Source organism: Balaenoptera acutorostrata, chromosome 7 (assembly GCF_949987535.1).
Source record: "Balaenoptera acutorostrata chromosome 7, mBalAcu1.1, whole genome shotgun sequence".
Taxonomy (NCBI): Eukaryota; Metazoa; Chordata; class Mammalia; order Artiodactyla; family Balaenopteridae; genus Balaenoptera; species Balaenoptera acutorostrata.
The window spans coordinates 7,144,544-7,161,235 of record NC_080070.1 but is presented as its reverse complement, the minus strand read 5'-3'; positions in this window follow the sequence as shown (position 1 = coordinate 7,161,235).

Here is a 16,692-nt window from a genome sequence, read left to right as displayed (position 1 = left end):
TATTTTAATTATATTCCATTGATCTATATCTTATCTTTATACCAGTACACACTGTTTTGATTACTGTCACTTTGTAGGAAGTTTCAAAATCAGAAAGTGTGAGTCCTTCAGCTTTGTTCTTTTTTTTCAAGATTGTTTTGGGCTACTCAGGATCCCTTGAACTTCTATGTGAATTTTAGAATGAGCTTATCAATTTCTGCAAATAAGCCATCTGGAATTTTGATGGGACCCAGAAGTCAACTCATCAGCTAATATCCCAGTAAGAGGCTCCTAGGTTAACTAATCTATGATGATTCTTTTCAGGTGAATGTAAGATGAGAAATCCAGTATTAATAATTTTGGGTTTTCTTTTTCTTTTAATTTAATTTAATTAATTTTTTTATACAGCAGGTTCCTATTAGTCATCCACTTCATACACATCAGTGTATACATGTCAATCCCAATCGCCCAATTCATCACACCACCGCCCCCCCCACCGCGGTTTTCCCCCCTTGGTGTCCATATGTTTGTTCTCTACATCTGTGTCTCAATTTCTGCCCTGCAAACCGGTTCATCTGTACCAGTTTTCTAGGTTCCACATAGATGCGTTAATATACAATATTTGTTCTTCTCTTTCTGACTTACTTCACTCTGTATGACAGTCTCTAGATCCACCCACGTCTCTACAAATGACCCAATTTCGTTCCTTTTTATGACTGAGTAATATTCCATTGTATATATGTACCACAACTTCTTTATCCATTCGTCTGTCGATGGACATTTAGGTTGCTTCCATGACCTGGCTCTTGTAAATAGTGCTGCAATGAACATTGGGGTGCATGTGTCTTTTTGAATTATGGTTTTCTCTGGGTATATGCCCAGGAGTGGGATTGCTGGATCAGATGGTAATTCTATTTTTAGTTTTTAAAGGGACCTCCATACTGTTCTCCATAGTGGCTCTATCAATTTACATTCCCACCAACAGTGCAAGAGGGTTCCCTTTTCTCCACACCCTCTCCAGCATTTGTTGTTTGTAGATTTTCTGATGATGCCCGTTCTAACTGGTGTGAGGTGATACCTCATTGTAGTTTTGATTTGCATTTCTCTAATAATTAGTGATGCTGAGCAGCTTTTCATGTGCTTCTTGGCCATCTGTATGTCTTCTTTGGAGAAATGTCTGTTTCGGTCTTCTGCCCATTTTTGGATTGGATTGTTTGTTTTTTTAATATTGAGCTGCATGAGCTGTTTATATATTTTGGAGATTAATCCTTTGTCCGTTGATTCATTTGCAAATATTTTCTCCCATTTTGAGGGTTGTCTTTTCGTCTTGTTTATGGTTTCCTTTGCTGTGCAAAAAACTTTTAAGTTTCATTAGGTCCCATTTATTTATTTTTGTTTTTATTTCCATTACTCTAGGAGGTGGATCAAAAAAGATCTTGCTGTGATTTATGTCAAAGAGTGTTCTGCCTATGTTTTCCTCTAAGAGTTTTATAGTGTCCAGTCTTACATTTAGGTCTCTAATCCATTTCGAGTTTATTTTTGTGTATGGTGTTAGGGAGTGTTCTAATTTCATTCTTTCACATGTAGCTGTCCAGTTTTCCCAGCACCACTTATTGAAAAGAGTGTCTCTTCTCCATTGTATATCCTTGCCTCCTTTGTCATAGATTAGTTGACCATAGGTGCATGGGTTTATCTCTGGGCTTTCTATCTTGTTCCATTGATCTATATTTCTGTTTTTGGGCCAGTACCATATTGTCTTGATTAGTGTAGCTTTGTAGTATAGTCTGAAGTCAGGGCGTCTGATTCCTCCAGCTCTGTTTTTTTCCCTCAAGACTACTTGGTCTATTTGGGGTCTTTTGTGTCTCCAAACAAATTTTAAGATTTTTTGTTCTAGTTCCGTAAAAAATGCCATTAGTAATTTGATAGGGATTGCATTGAATCTGTAGATTGCTTTCGGTAGTATAGTCATTTTCACAGTATTGATTCTTCCAATCCAAGAACACGGTATATCTCTCCATCTGTTGGTATCATCTTTAATTTCTTTCATCAGTGTCTTATAGTTTTCTGCATACAGGTCTTTTGTCTCCCTTGGTAGGTTTATTCCTAGGTATTTTATTCTTTTTGTTGCAGTGGTAAATGGGAGTGTTTCCCTAATTTCTCTTTCAGATTTTTCATCATTAGTGTATAGGAATGCAAGAGATTTCTGTGCATTAATTTTGTATCCTGCAACTTCACCAAATTCATTGATTAGCTCTAGTAGTTTTCTGGTGGCATCATTAGGATCCTCTATGTATAGTATCATGTCATCTGCAAGCAGTGACAGTTTTACTTCTTCTTTTCCAATTTGTATTCCTTTTATTTCTTTTTCTTCTCTGATTGCCGTGGCTAGGACTTCCAAAACTATGTTGAATAATAGTGGTGAGAGTGGACATCCTTGTCTTGTTCCTGATCTTAGAGGAAATGCTTTCAGTTTTTCACCATTGAGAATGATGTTTGCTGTGGGTTTGTTGTATATGGCCTTTATTATGTTGAGGTAGGTTCCCTCTATGCCCACTTTCTGAAGAGTTTTTATCATAAATCAGTGTTGAATTTTGCCAAAAGCTTTTTCTGCATCTATTGAGATGATCATATGGTTTTTATTCTTCAATTTGTTAATATAGTGTATCACATTGATTGATTTGCCTATATTGAAGAATCCTTGCATCCCTGGGATAAATCCCACTTGATCATGGTGTATGATCCTTTTAATGTGTTGTTAGATTCTGTTTGCTAGTGTTTCGTTGAGGATTTTTGCATCTGTATTCATCAGTGATATTGGTCTGTAATTTTCTTTTTTTGTAGTATCTTTGTCTGGTGTTGGTATCAGGGTGATGGTGGCCTCATAGAATGAGTTTGGGAGTGTTCCTTCCTCTGCAGTTTTTTGGAAGAGTTTGAGAAGGATGGATGTTAGTTCTTCTCTAAATGTTTGATAGAATTCACCTGTGAAGCCATCTTGTCCTGGACTTTTGTTTGTTGGAAGATTTTTAATCACAGTTTCAATTTCATTACTTGTGATTGGTCTGTTCATATTTTCTATTTCTTCCTGGTTCAGTCTTGGAAGCTTATACCTTTCTAAGAATTTGTCCGTTTCTTCCAGGTTGTCCATTTTATTGGCATAGAGTTGATTGTAGTAGTCTCTTAGGATGCTTTGTATTTCTGCAATGTCTGTTGTAATTTCTTTTTCATTTCTAACTTTATTGATTTGAGTCTTCTCCCTCTTTTTCTTGATGAGTCTGGCTAATGGTTTATCAATTTTGTTTATCTTCTCAAAGAACCAGCTTTTAGTTTTACTGATCCTTGCTATTGTTTTCTTTGTTTCTATTTCATTTATTTCTGCTCTGATCTTTATGATTTCTTTCCTTCTGCTAACTTTGGGTTTTGTTTGTTCTTCTTTCTCTAGTTCCTTTAGGTGTAAGGTTAGATTGTTTATTTGAGATTTTTCTTGTTTCTTGAGGTAGGCTTGTATAGCTATATACTTCCCTCTTAGAACTGTTTTTGCCGCATCCCATAGGTTTTGGATCGTTGTGTTTTCATTGTCATTTGTCTCTAGGTATTTTTTGATTTCCTCTTTGATTTCTTCAGTGATCTCTTGGTTATTTAGTAACGTATTGTTTAGCCCCCACGTGTTTGTGTTTTTTACGTTTTTTCCCCTGTAATTGATTTCTAATCTCATAATGTTGTGGTCAGGAAAGGTGCTTGATATGATTTCAGTTTTCTTCAATTTACTGAGGCTTGATTTATGACCCAAGATGTGATCTATCCTGGAGAATGTTCCGTGCGCACTTGAGAAGAAAGTGTAATCTGCTGTTTTTGGATGGAATGTCCTACAAATATCAATTAAATCTATCTGGTCTATTGTGTCATTTAAAGCTTGTGTTTCCTTATTAATTTTCTGTTTGGATGATTTGTCCATTGGTGTAAGTGAGGTGTTAAAGTCCCCCACTATTGTTGTGTTACTGTCGATTTCCTCTTTTATAGCCATTCGCAGTTGCCTTATGTATTGAGGTGCTCCTATGTTGGGTGCATATGTATTTATAATTGTTGTGTCTTCTTCTTGGATTGATCCCTTGATCATTATGTAGTGTCCTTCTTTGTCTCCTGTAACATTCTTTATTTTAAAGTCTATTTTATCTGATATGAGTATTGCTACTCCAGCTTTCTTTTGATTTCCATTTGTGTGGAATATCTTTTTCCATCCCCTCACGTTCAGTCTGTATGTGTCCCTAGTGGGTCTCTTGTAGACAGCAGTCTATATGAGTCTTGTTTTTGTATCCATTCAGCAAGCCTGTATCTTTTGGTTGGAGCATTTAGTCCATTCACGTTTGAGGTAATTATCGATATGTATGTTCCTATTACCATTTTCTTTTTTTTTTTTTTTTTTTTTTTTAAGGATTTTCTTATTTATTTATTTATTTATTTATTTATTTTTGGCTGTGTTGGGTCTTCGGTTCGTGCGAGGGCTTTCTCCAGTTGCGGCAAGCGGGGGCCACTCTTCATCGCGGTGCGCGGGCCTTTCTCTATCGCGGCCCCTCCCGTCGCGGGGCACAGGCTCCAGACGCGCAGGCTCAGCAATTGTGGCTCACGGGCCCAGCTGCTCCGTGGCATGTGGGATCTTCCCAGACCAGGGCTCGAACCCGTGTCCCCTGCATTAGCAGGCAGATTCTCAACCACTGCGCCACCAGGGAAGCCCCCTATTACCATTTTCTTAATTGTTTTGGGTTTGTTTTTGTAGGTCCTTTTCTTCTCTTGTGTTTCCCACTTAGAGAAGTTCCTTTAGCATTTGTTGTAGAGCTGGTTTGGTGGTGCTGAATTCTCTTAGCTTTTGCTTGTCTGTAAAACTTTTGATTTCTCCATTGAATCTGCATGAGATCCTTGCTGGGTAGAGTAATCTTGGTTGTAGGTTCTTCCCTTTTATCACTTTAAGTATATCATGACACTCCCTTCTGGCTTGTAGAGTTTCTGCTGAGAAATCAGCTGTTAACCTTATGGGAGTTCCCTTGTATGTTGTTTGTCATTTTTCCCTTGCTGCTTTCAATAGTTTTTCTTTGTCTTTAAGTTTTGCCAATTTGATTACTATGTGTGTCGGCATGTTTCTCCTTGGGTTTATCCTGTATGGGACTCTCTGTGCTTCCTGGACTTGGGTGGCTATTTCCTTTCCCATGTTAGGGAAGTTTTCGACTATAATCTCTTCAGATATTTTCTCTGGTCCTTTCTCTCTCTCTTCTCCTTCTGGGACCCCTATAATGCAAATGTTGTTGCATTTAATGTTGTCCCAGAGGTCTTGTAGGCTGTCTTCATTTCTTTTCATTCTTTTTTCTTTATTCTGTTCTGCAGCAGTGAATTCCACCATTCTGTCTTCCAGGTCACTTATCCATTCTTCTGCCTCAGTTATTCTGCTATTGATTCCTTCTAGTGTAGTTTTCATTTCAGTTATTGTATTGTTCATCTCTGTTTGTTTGTTCTTTAATTCTTCTAGATCTTTGTTAAACATTTCTTGCATCTTCTCGATCTTTGCCTCCATTCTTATTCCGAGGTCCTGGATCATCTTCACTATCATTATTCTGAATTCTTTTTCTGGAAGGTTGCCTATCTCCACTTCATTTAGTTGTTTTTCTGGGGTTTTATCTTGTTCCTTCATCTGGTACATAGCCCTCAGCCTTTTCATCTTGTCTATCTTTCTGTGAATGTGGTTTTTGTTCCACAGGCTGCAGGATTGTAGTTCTTCTTGCCTCTTCTGTCTGCCCTCTAGTGGATGAGGCTATCTAAGAGGCTTGTGCAAGTTTCCTGATGGGAGGGACTGGTGGTGGGTAGAGCTGGCTGTTGCTCTGGTGGACAGAGCTCAGTAAAACCTTAATCCACTTGTCTGCTGATGGGTGGGGCTGGGTCCCCTCCCTGTTGGTTGTTTGGCCTGAGGCGACCCAACCCTGGAGCCTACCCAGGCTCTTTGGTGGGGCTAATGGCAGACTCTGGGAGGCTCACACCAAGGAGTACTTCCCAGAACTTCTGCTGCCAGTGTCCTTGTCCTCACGGTGAGACAGAGCCACCCCCCAACTCTGCAGGAGACCCTCCAACACTAGCAGGTAGGTCAGGTTCAGTCTCTATACGGTCACTGCTCCTTCCCCTGGGTCCCGACGCACACACTACTTTGTGTGTGCCCTCCAAGAGCAGAGTCTCTGTTTCCCCCAGTCCTGTTGAAGTCCTGCAATCAAATCCCACTAGCTTTCAAAGTCTGATTCTCTAGGAATTCCTCCTCCTGTTGCCAGACCCCCAGGTTCAGAAGCCTGACACGGGGCTCAGAATCTTCACTCCAGTGGGTGGACTTCCGTGGTATAAGTGTTCTCCCGTTTGTGAGTCACCCACCCAGCGGTTATGGGATTTGATTTTGCTGTGATTGCGCCCCTCCTACCATCTCATTGTGGCTTCCCCTTTGTCTTTGGATGTGGGGTATCTTTTTTGGTGAGTTCCAGTGTCTTCCTGTCGATGATTGTTCAGCAGTTAGTTGTGATTCCGGTGTTCTCGCAAGAGGGAGTGAGAGCACATCCTTCTACTCCGCCATCTTGAACCAATCTCGCTGGATTTTCTTGTTGCTAAAATAAAATGAAAGACTTCACTCACCAGGATAATTAATTAACTGATTGGAGTCTATTTATCTTCGTCTTGTAGACTATGTAAAAAGTGGAAAAATAAAATGTATCTTCCATTTGACATATTTAATGTGAATTTAGTTCTATAATTGTATGTACTTTTGCTATATTTTCTCCCTCAATATTACCAGCTGTATATTTGACACATTAATATTAAATATTGTGTAATCAGTTGAAGTTTTTTGTTATGAACTTATTACAATAGGAATTGTTCCAAGAAACAAACATGTAAGGCAGTATTAAAATGTGAGCAGGGGCTTCCCTGGTGGCGCAGTGGTTGAGAATCTGCCTGCCAATGCAGGGGACATGGGTTCGAGCCCTGGTCTGGGAAGATCCCACATGCTGTGGAGCAACTAGGCCTGTGAGCTACAATTACTGAGCCTGCGCGTCTGGAGCCTGTGCTCCACAACAAGAGAGGCCGCGATAATGAGAGGCCCGCGTGCCGCAATGAAGAGTGGCCCCCGCTTGCCACAACTAGAGAAAGCCCTCGCTCAGAAACGAAGACCCAACACAGGCATAAATAAATAAATAAACCCAAAAAGTTTAAAAAACAAAACAAAAAAAACCCAAAAGGGGTGAAATTAATTTGAAGAATTTATAAAAAAGAAAAATGTGAACAGAATGTGTTTTGTTTTTTCTTAAATAAATGGTTATTGTCTTTAAAAAACATTTTATATATCATTTTATTCTTTATTTCTAATTTTATTGCATTGTGAGTATAAAAAGTGATCTGAATAAAATTGGTTAGTTAGAATTTGTTATAATTTGCTTTACAGCCAATTTTTTTTTAAATTAATTAATTTATTTTTGGCTGTGTTGGGTCTTCGTTTCTGTGCGAGGGCTTTCTCTAGTTGCGGCGAGCGGGGGCCACTCTTCATCGTGGTGTGCGGGCCTCTCACTCTCGCGGCCTCTCTTTTTGCAGAGCACAGGCTCCAGACGCGCAGGCTCAGTAGTTGTGGCTCACGGGCCTAGCTGCTCCACGGCATGTGGGATCTTCCCAGACCAGGGCTCGAACTCGTGTCCCCTGCATTGGCAGGCAGATTCTCAACCACTGCGCCACCAGGGAAGCCCTACAGCCAGTTTTTGTAAATATTCCGTGTATATTTGAAAAGAACATAAAAATCTCTAATTGTTTGGATAACATTAAATATGCTTTTCAAAATTTCTATATTCTTACTAATTTTTGTCTCTCTTTTTTAAAAAATTATTAGCACGTTTAATTATTATTTATTTATTTATTTATTTTTTTGGCTGTGTTGGGTCTTCGTTTCTGTGCGAGGGCTTCCTCTAGTTGAGGCAAGCGGGGGCCACTCTTCATCGCGGTGCGCGGGCCTCTCACTATCGTGGCCTCTCTTGTTGCGGAGCACAGGCTCCAGATGTGCAGGCTCAGTATTTGTGGCTCACGGGCCTAGTTGTTCTGCGGCATCTGGGATCCTCCCAGACCAGGGTTCAAACCCGTGTCCCCTGCATTAGCAGGCAGATTCTCAACCACTGCGCCACAAGGGAAGCCCTAATTTTTGTCTCTTTTATCAATTACAGAGAAAGAGGTATATAGAAGCATTCCATTGTGGTTTTTTTCAATTTTTTCCTCAGAATTCTGTCATTTTTTGCTTTATATACTTTGAGATCATGCTGTTAGCTACATTATATCATACTTTTTTCACAGTATAGTGACTTTTTTTATTATTTATTTTATTTATTTTATTTATTGGCTGCATTGGGTCTTCATTGTTGCAGGCGGGCTTTTCTCTAGTTGTGGCAAGCGGGCTCTTCGTTGCAGTGCGCAGGCTTCTCATTGCGGGGGCTTCTCTTGTTGTGGAGCAAGGGTTCTAGGCGCGCGGGCTTCAGTAGTTGTGGCATGTGGGCTCAGTAGTTGTGGCTCGTGGGCTTTAGAGAACAGGCTTAGTAGTTGTGGTGCACGGGCTTAGTTGCTCCACGGCATGTGGGATCTTCCCGGACCAGGGCTCGAACCCATGTCCCCTGCACTGGCAGGCGGATTCTTAACCACTGCGCCACCAGGGAAGTCCCTATAGTGACCTTTTTATCCTAGTAATAGTTTTTGCTTTAAAGCCTGTTTTGTCCAATTGTGTTACTACGCCAGCTTTCTTTTCGTTAGTGTTTGCTGTTGTGTCTTTTTTTTCCTCCCAATTCTTTACTTTACTCTATACTGTGTCCTTAAGTTTTAGATATCTCTTGTAAACAGCATGTGACAGAATGTCAAGTGTCTTTTTGCCCTTGTCTGGGAATTGAGGCTAAGGCCCAGAGCTGAGGACAAAAGGCATAAACTACCCCATGTTTTGATTTTGTGTGGCCAGAAGGCGTGGGAACTGTCACTTACCTACAGAGCTTACTAGGAGGCACCACTTTAGAGCTGACACTATCCCCATGCCCGCCCCCCCACCCCTGCATAAACAGACTAGAGAGAATAGGTTTCTGGGCCATCCCTCCCTTCCACAGTGCGAGAGAGTTCTTGGTCCCCTTTTGTGGAGCCCAGAAGTATGGCTCAGTGCCCTTTGCAGTCTCCCTCTTCCATTACAGGGAAGAAGAGGAGGGTGTTTGATCCATGTCCCCTGTAGGTGTGGGCACACTGGAATGTGGAAACAGACAGTTTTTAACATAGAGATTTCTGAAGGCTTAAAAGCATCACCAGGAAGACACTAGGCTACTCCCACCCCATTCCAATTCCCCTCAACCTCTGATGGTGCAGTATACGACCCAAGCAGCTTCCTTGCTTGCTTGTAAAGAGCATGGGGGTTGGGGGAGGGGCAGGGACTCTGCGGTGCCCACATCCCACAGGCCCACGTGGCCACAGGCCACTTGATGGGTGCCTACCTCTGGGAAGAACTAGGGACAGACATTTCTAGTTACCCCTCTGGGAGTGAGTCTCAGTGTCAGAGTGGGGCAGAATGAAGGTGAGCACTACCCCAAGGTAACCTCACATACTGCCTACCTGGAAACCACCAAAGCAGCAGAGGCCCACGGTCCCAGGTAGAACCCAGCGGCGGGAGGGTTCCAATCAACACAGACAACCACGTCCTCCTTCACCTCCTTTTTGAACGCTCCGTGCTTTGGCCAAAAGTGAGGCTTTGCAAAAGCCTAAGTTAGAGTGTGGGTGAAGGAAGCTTGGAAGACCAGAGAGAAAAACGAGGAAGGGTTTGAAAAGCAGACCACATGCCCTCTTCACCTCAAGCCACTAGGGCCCCAGACAGATCTAGCCTGAACTGGAGTGGAGGGGACCCCAGCTCTGACTGAGTTCAAACACAGTTCAGACTGAGGCTGAAATGAGACTCTCTGACAACAGAAAGTGATGAAACATTTTGGAATTTCAAAAAGATGTCATTATTGTACTGTATAACCGGTAAGAAAACAAGGGTTGACATAACACAATTATGGGGCAGTCACGGGAGAAAGGGAAACTATTTTATGTTTATGCCCCAATGAATTAATGTTTCTCATAAAACTTCATAGAGCTGGATTTTTGTTTAGTTTTATAATCTGACAATTTGTCTTTCAACTGGAAAGCTTATTTTCTTTATATTTATTGTGAATATAGATATATATGGATTTTTTCTATCATCTTATTTTGTGATCTTTATTTACTGTAACTTTGCTTCTTTCCCCCTTTCCCTACCTTCTGTTAGATTAATCAGGTTTTCTTTATTCACCTCTTCTCCCTCTGCTAGGAGCCATTCTACCTCTCTTCCTTCAGCAGCTGTGATGAACATAGTAAATATGTATGTTTGACTTATGAAGTCTAAATGTAATTGCTGTCTCTTCCCTTCTCTTGAAATCACCAGGACCGTGGGATACTTTCATTGAAGTCATGTTCTATCCTTCTTACATATTGTCTAGTATTGTAGTTCCATTTGTTTTGTATCCCCCAAACTTGTCTTTATTATTGTCTTACAAAGTCAGTGCATGTTGAGATTTACCCATGTTTACTAAATTTGTTTTGCTCACCACTCTCCTTGTGTCCTTCTTCTTACTGAGTTCAAGTTTCCTCTTCTCAAAGGATAGTCCTCAGTAGTTTTTCAGTGAGGGTTTATAAATGGTACATCTCCAGTTTTTATTTTCTGGAACTGTCTTTATTTGGTTTTGCTCGTGTGTGACAATTGATCAGGGCATAAAATCTAGGTTGACAGTTATTTTCCCTCACCACTGTGTAGGTGTTCGTCCACTGTCTTCTGACCTCTATTTTTATCATAGAAGAGTCTACTGTCAATCTAGTAGTTCTTTCTTTGATGTCAATCTGTCTTTTTCTCTGGTTGCTTTTAGGATTTCTTCTTTGTTTTTGGCGTTCTAGTTTCACCACAATGTTTATACATGTGGATTTACATTTGTGTATCTTGGATTTGAGGATTTACATCTTTCATCAGTTCTTGAAGACTGTTATTCTTTCCAAAAATATTTATTTTCTTCTAATTTCCTGATTATCTCTTTCTAGATGAGAAAATCTGATTTGATAGATGTATGGTCGGTATTCCTAGTCTATGTTCTTAACATACTATATGTTTCCATCCATCATTTTATCTGTCTTTCATTCTGGGCACTTTCCTCATCTATCTTTCATTTAATGAATTCTTCCCAGCTGTGTCTAGGTCTGCTGTTTAACCTTAACCAGTCCATTGAGTTTTTTAATTTCAGTGGCTCTATTTTTTCTCATGCTTTCTTTTTAAAATGTTTCTTTTTCTTTTTAAAATTAATTAATTTATTTATTTTTGGCTGTGTTGTGTCTTCGTTTCTGTGCGAGGGCTTTCTCTAGTTGTGGCAAGCGGGGGCCACTCTTCATCGCAGTGCACGGGCCTCTCACCATTGCGGCCTCTCCCGTTGGGAGCACAGGCTCCAGACGCGCAGGCTCAGCAGTTGTGGCTCACGGGCCTAGTTGCTCCGCAGCATGTGGGATCTTCCCAGACCAGGGCTCGAACCCGTGTCCCCTGCATTGGCAGGCAGACTCTCAACCACTGCGCCACCAGGGAAGCCCTCTTTTTAATAGTGTCTTGATTTTTCTTAGGGTTTGGTGATTTCTATTTACCTTGCTTTTACCATGCTGCTTCTTCACTTTTTTGCCCTTAGTTTTTAGAAATTATAAAAATATTCACATTATAGTCTGTTTTGAATTATTTTACCTGAATTCAAGTTCCTGGATATTTACTCCTGCTCTTTTGTTGTATTCTCAATAATGGTGGACTGGTTCCTTGTGGGTTTTGCAGTTTCTGATTGTGAGTTTATATTGAGCTGGGCTTGTGGTCTGGATTGTGGGATAGTTCCTCCTGTTTTTGTTTCCTTCAGTCAGAGACCTCAAGTGCTTTCATTGGCCTAGGTCCAATTTTTATGTCAATTTATCAGCCCCGAGGGTAATGTAAAATCTGAATCCCAATCTCCATAAGGTACTAGCTGTGGTTTTGGATTCTCAAGGAAGATATCACCCCATCCACTACCATTACCCAGAGCCCAGCCTGAGATAGATAAGCTTTTTGTCATCTGTGGCAGGCATGGAGATATGCCACTCAGATCTCTGTTCAAGAGCTTATGATTCAGCTACAAGAAGTGCAGTTAACTGAACAGTTACACCTCTAGGAAATGCCTTGGCTTTCCAGCTGAGGCCATGCTTTTCTTGGACAGCCCCAGGCAATGAGTGAGCAGGTGGGGTCCTAGGCCTGGTCATTTCTGCCCAACACAGGGCTCCTCTAATGGGCAATATTTGCTCTAGAACCCTTTGTTCAGTTGGCTGAAACTTTGTCAGAGCTGCATAATGCTCTGTTCCTGCTGCCCAAAACTGCTTCTTCTCCTCTTTCCTTTCACGGATGTTGGATACGTGTCCTGGTCTGCGACTTTGCCTGCAAAACCCTACTTCCTCCTCCTTTTACCTTTCATAGCATCATTCTCCTCTTGTACTTCAAACTATGTCTCAGCATCTGCTTCCTGAGGACCCAAGTAACACATCATCTTTTGGTGTTAGGATGCATTGTTTCTGAACCATGTATTTTCTGAAGATGAGGCCTTGAAGGGACTTTATCTGGAGGTGTTAGTTCCAACTTCTCACCTTCATGGACCCAAGGCCTATATATTTTTCTCCCCACCTCCACTCCACGTAGGTGCAGCAGTTCCTCATAGGCTTCCAACATGACTGCTCTCTTCTGTCTTTGTTTCTGGCACAATAGGATTTCCCTTTATTCCTTTCTATATTAGCTCTATATTTAAAATTACGTTTATTATATCCCATCTGGAATTCCTAGGTATTTGTATCAGGAGTGTGTTCAGTATTCTGTATTTATTACTTTTTGACAAAGAATTTTCTTAAGACAGAAATTAAGTATATATACTTAATGTCTAAACTGTGCCTTTAATGTTTTTAGATAATCATATACAAACTACAATACTCAGGGTGAAAAGAAACGTGACAATTACGCAAATCAGGAACTTTGTTTTACAGCTGCTGTCAGGGAATAAAGCCTTCCTTGTGATTTGTAAGTCTCTTGCTTCTTCTTCTTTTTTTTTTTTAATTGAAGTTTAGTTGATTTACAATATTGTGTTAGTTTCCGGTGACAGCAAAGTGATTCACATCTATTTTTTCAGATTTTTTCCATTATAGGTTATTACAAAATATTGAATATAGTTCCCTGTGCTATACAGTAAATCCGTGTTGCTTATCTATTTTATATATAGTAGCATGCATCTGTTAACCCCATACTCCTAATTTATCTCTCCCCTCCCTTTCCCCTTTGGTAACTGTTAGTTTGTTTTCTATGTCTGTGAGTCTGTTTCTGTTTTGTAACTAAATTCATTTGTATCATTTTTTAGATTCCACATATAAGTGATATCATATCATATTTGTCTTTGATTAGTATGATAATCTCTGGGTCCATCCACGTTGCTGCAAATGGCAATATTTCATTATTTTTTTATGGATCAGTAATATTCCATTGTATATGTATACCACATCTTTTTAAACCAATCATCTGTTGATGGGCATCTGGGTTGTTTCCATGTCTTGGTTATTGTAAATAGTGCTGTAATGAACATTGGGGTGCATGTGTCTTTTTGATTTAGAGGTTTTGCATTTCCTGGATATATGCCCAGGAGTGGGATTGCTGGATCATATGGTGACTCTATTTTTAGTTTTTTAAGGAGCTTCCATACTGTTCTCCATAGTGGCTGCACCGGTTTACATTCCCACCAACAGTGTAGGAGCGTTCTCTTTTCTCCACACCCTCTCCAGCATTTATTATTTGTAGACTTTTTGATTAGGGCCATTCTGACTGGTGTGAGGTGGTAACTCATTGTAGTTTTGATTTGCATTTCTCTAATGATTAGCAATGTTGAGCATCTTTTCATGTGCTTGTTGGCCATCTGTATGTCTTCTTTGGAGAAATGTCTATTTAGGTCTTCTGCCCATTTTTTGATTGGGTTGTTTTTTTGACATTGAGCTGTATGAGTTGCTTGTATGTATATTTTGGAAATTACCCTCTTGTTGGTCGCATCATCTTATTGCTTCATTTTTACACATACACCTTTATACACATTTCCAGGAACACATGATATACAAAGTAAGAGAGAGTCCCATGAGATGACAGATGGAGTCTGAGCAAGTGTCCATGGAAAAACACGGGAGGCATCAATTCCACCTGCAAAAACTGTGGAAGGCTGGATGAGGTTGAGCCATGAACTGAGGGGTAAGAAGGAGTGCACCAGGTGGACGGGGCAGTGGGGCAAAGGGAAGGAGGACATCGTCTGCAGCGGGAACAGCATGTGCAGAGATGAGGAACAGCACAGTGCTCTGGGAAGGGCAGGTGGTTCAGTTCCTCTAGAGCGTGAGATGCAAGGGGAGTTGCAGGAGATGAGGACAGGGAAGGAACCACCTCACGAGGGGTCGGAAATGTCGTGCTAAAGTTTAGATTCTCAGTGCAGGTGATGGAGTTGCTGGAGGACTTTAAAACCGGGAATGAGGGGGATCAGATCTCCCAGTGAGAAAGGTCACCTTGGGCCTGTGTGAGGGATGGAGCAGTGCAGGATGGGGTGGGAGCCACAGACTTGAGGCCCAGAAGGACTTCTGGCAAGCCTTCACTGATGTGGAAGAAAGACTGATAAATGACAGAGAAAAAGAGAGACGGTGACAGGAACTTTAGAGGAGGAGGGGGCGTCTTCCCCAGGATGGAGATGCAAACGAGAGTAATAGTCACACGTGGCCAGCACAATCTTCAAAGATCTTGAGGCTGTTGAAATGGTTAAGGTGCAGCTGACCCACCTTGTCTTCAGTCTGCCTGTAAACATGGCAATGCTGTAGCACTACTACTTAACAATGGAGAGTCGGAAGGGATGGGGACCATCTTTGGAAGCATAGGAATGAGAACAAAGTTGGAAAAAGATGAAGGTAAAGAAAGATGTCAGGAGGAGGCAGGCAGCAGATGGGTACGTTTTGATGGGCAACAGAGGGTGGCCGATATGAAGGAATGACTGGGAATGATGAACCTCGAGTGTTCTCGTTTTGGCACGTTACTTCAGTGCCAGAACATACAGGAGCATCCCAGGGAGGATTTGGTCTGGCCTCGGAGAGGTGAGGAGGGTTGTCCTGAGATTTGGGAAGTGTGGTAAGTCAAATAATGCCCCCCCCACCCGCGAAAGCTGTCCACATCCTAATTCCCAGAACCCCTGTAGCCTTATAGTGTGGCAAAGGGGACTTTGCAGATGTGATTAAATTAGAATCTTTGGATGGAGAGATCATTCTCGATTATCTGGGCAGGCCCAATGAAATTGCAAGAGTCTTTATGAGAGGGAGGCAAGAGGGTCAAAGTCAAAAAAAGATGTGATGATTGAAGCAGAGTTTGGAGTGATTCCCTTTGAAGATGAAGGAAGGGGCCACAAGCCAAGGAATGCAGGTGGCCTCAAGAAGTTGGAAAAGGTGAGGAAATGGATTCTCCTCTAGAGTCTCCAGAAGGAATGAAGCCCTGATGACACCTTGATTTTAGCTCCATAAGACTCATTTTGGACTCCTGACCTCCAGAAATGTAAGATAAATCTGGTTGGTTTAAGCCATGACGTTTGTGGTGATTTGTTACAGCAGCAATAGGAAGCTAATAACCAGGGACCACTGTGCTTTGGCCTAAGTGGGATTCTTTTGAGCTGTGGCAGAGCAAGCGTTCCCAGGAAGTTTGGGAGTCGTGGTGGGGTCCCCGTTCCACAGTGCTTGTCTGGTCTCCCTCACTGATTGGGCACCCCCTGCTGGATGTCTGAGATGGACCTCAGCCTCCCCCTCCCCACTGCCTAAACCCTTTCCTCCCATGCCCTCTCTGTCTTGGAGAGCACCCGAGCCAGACCTTAGGAGTCTTCCTTTCATGGGCCACGGATGGGGTTCTGGCATGACACGCAAGCAGCGTGTGGGCGTGAGAATGCATGTGAGGACAGGCGAGGGTGTGGTGGTGGAGGAGGAGCACCCCCAGCTGGGCAGACACCAGATGTGTCCCCGTTGACTTCCAAGCACTAGAGACATGTCCAGTGGGGGCGGGGGACCGGAAGCACAGAAGAGAGGCCAGGGCTGCTGAGAAGGAATGAGACGCCATGGCCTGTTCCCGCCATCTCACGATGGGCCTGGATGAGAGCCGCTCCCCTTCCTTCTCCGGGTCCCACTCCCACGCCTTCCGTGGCAAATTCGAGTGGATTTTTTAATTTTACATTTTCATTTTCTTAAAAAGACAACGATCAAAACAAAAGAGACTGAAAACAAAACCTGAGATAGAACGTTAACAAGTGTTAACTCTAGTTGGTGGGAATATGGGTGTCAGCTGGCCTGGCTCAAATGCCATTGGAGGGACTTCACTCCAAGACCAGGGTTACAGCCACTGCAGGCATCCCGGATCCTTTCTTGGCCTCTGCCCAGCCAAGAAAAGATGCAAAGAGAAAACATCCAGCTTCAGTTTTTCTTTGATACCCTGCAATTTTTTCTTCCTATCTTCATGTACATGATCTCATATTAAACTAAATGACAAAAACCATGACTATATTCTGAAGCGAGGTGACTGGATGTGGTTTTATT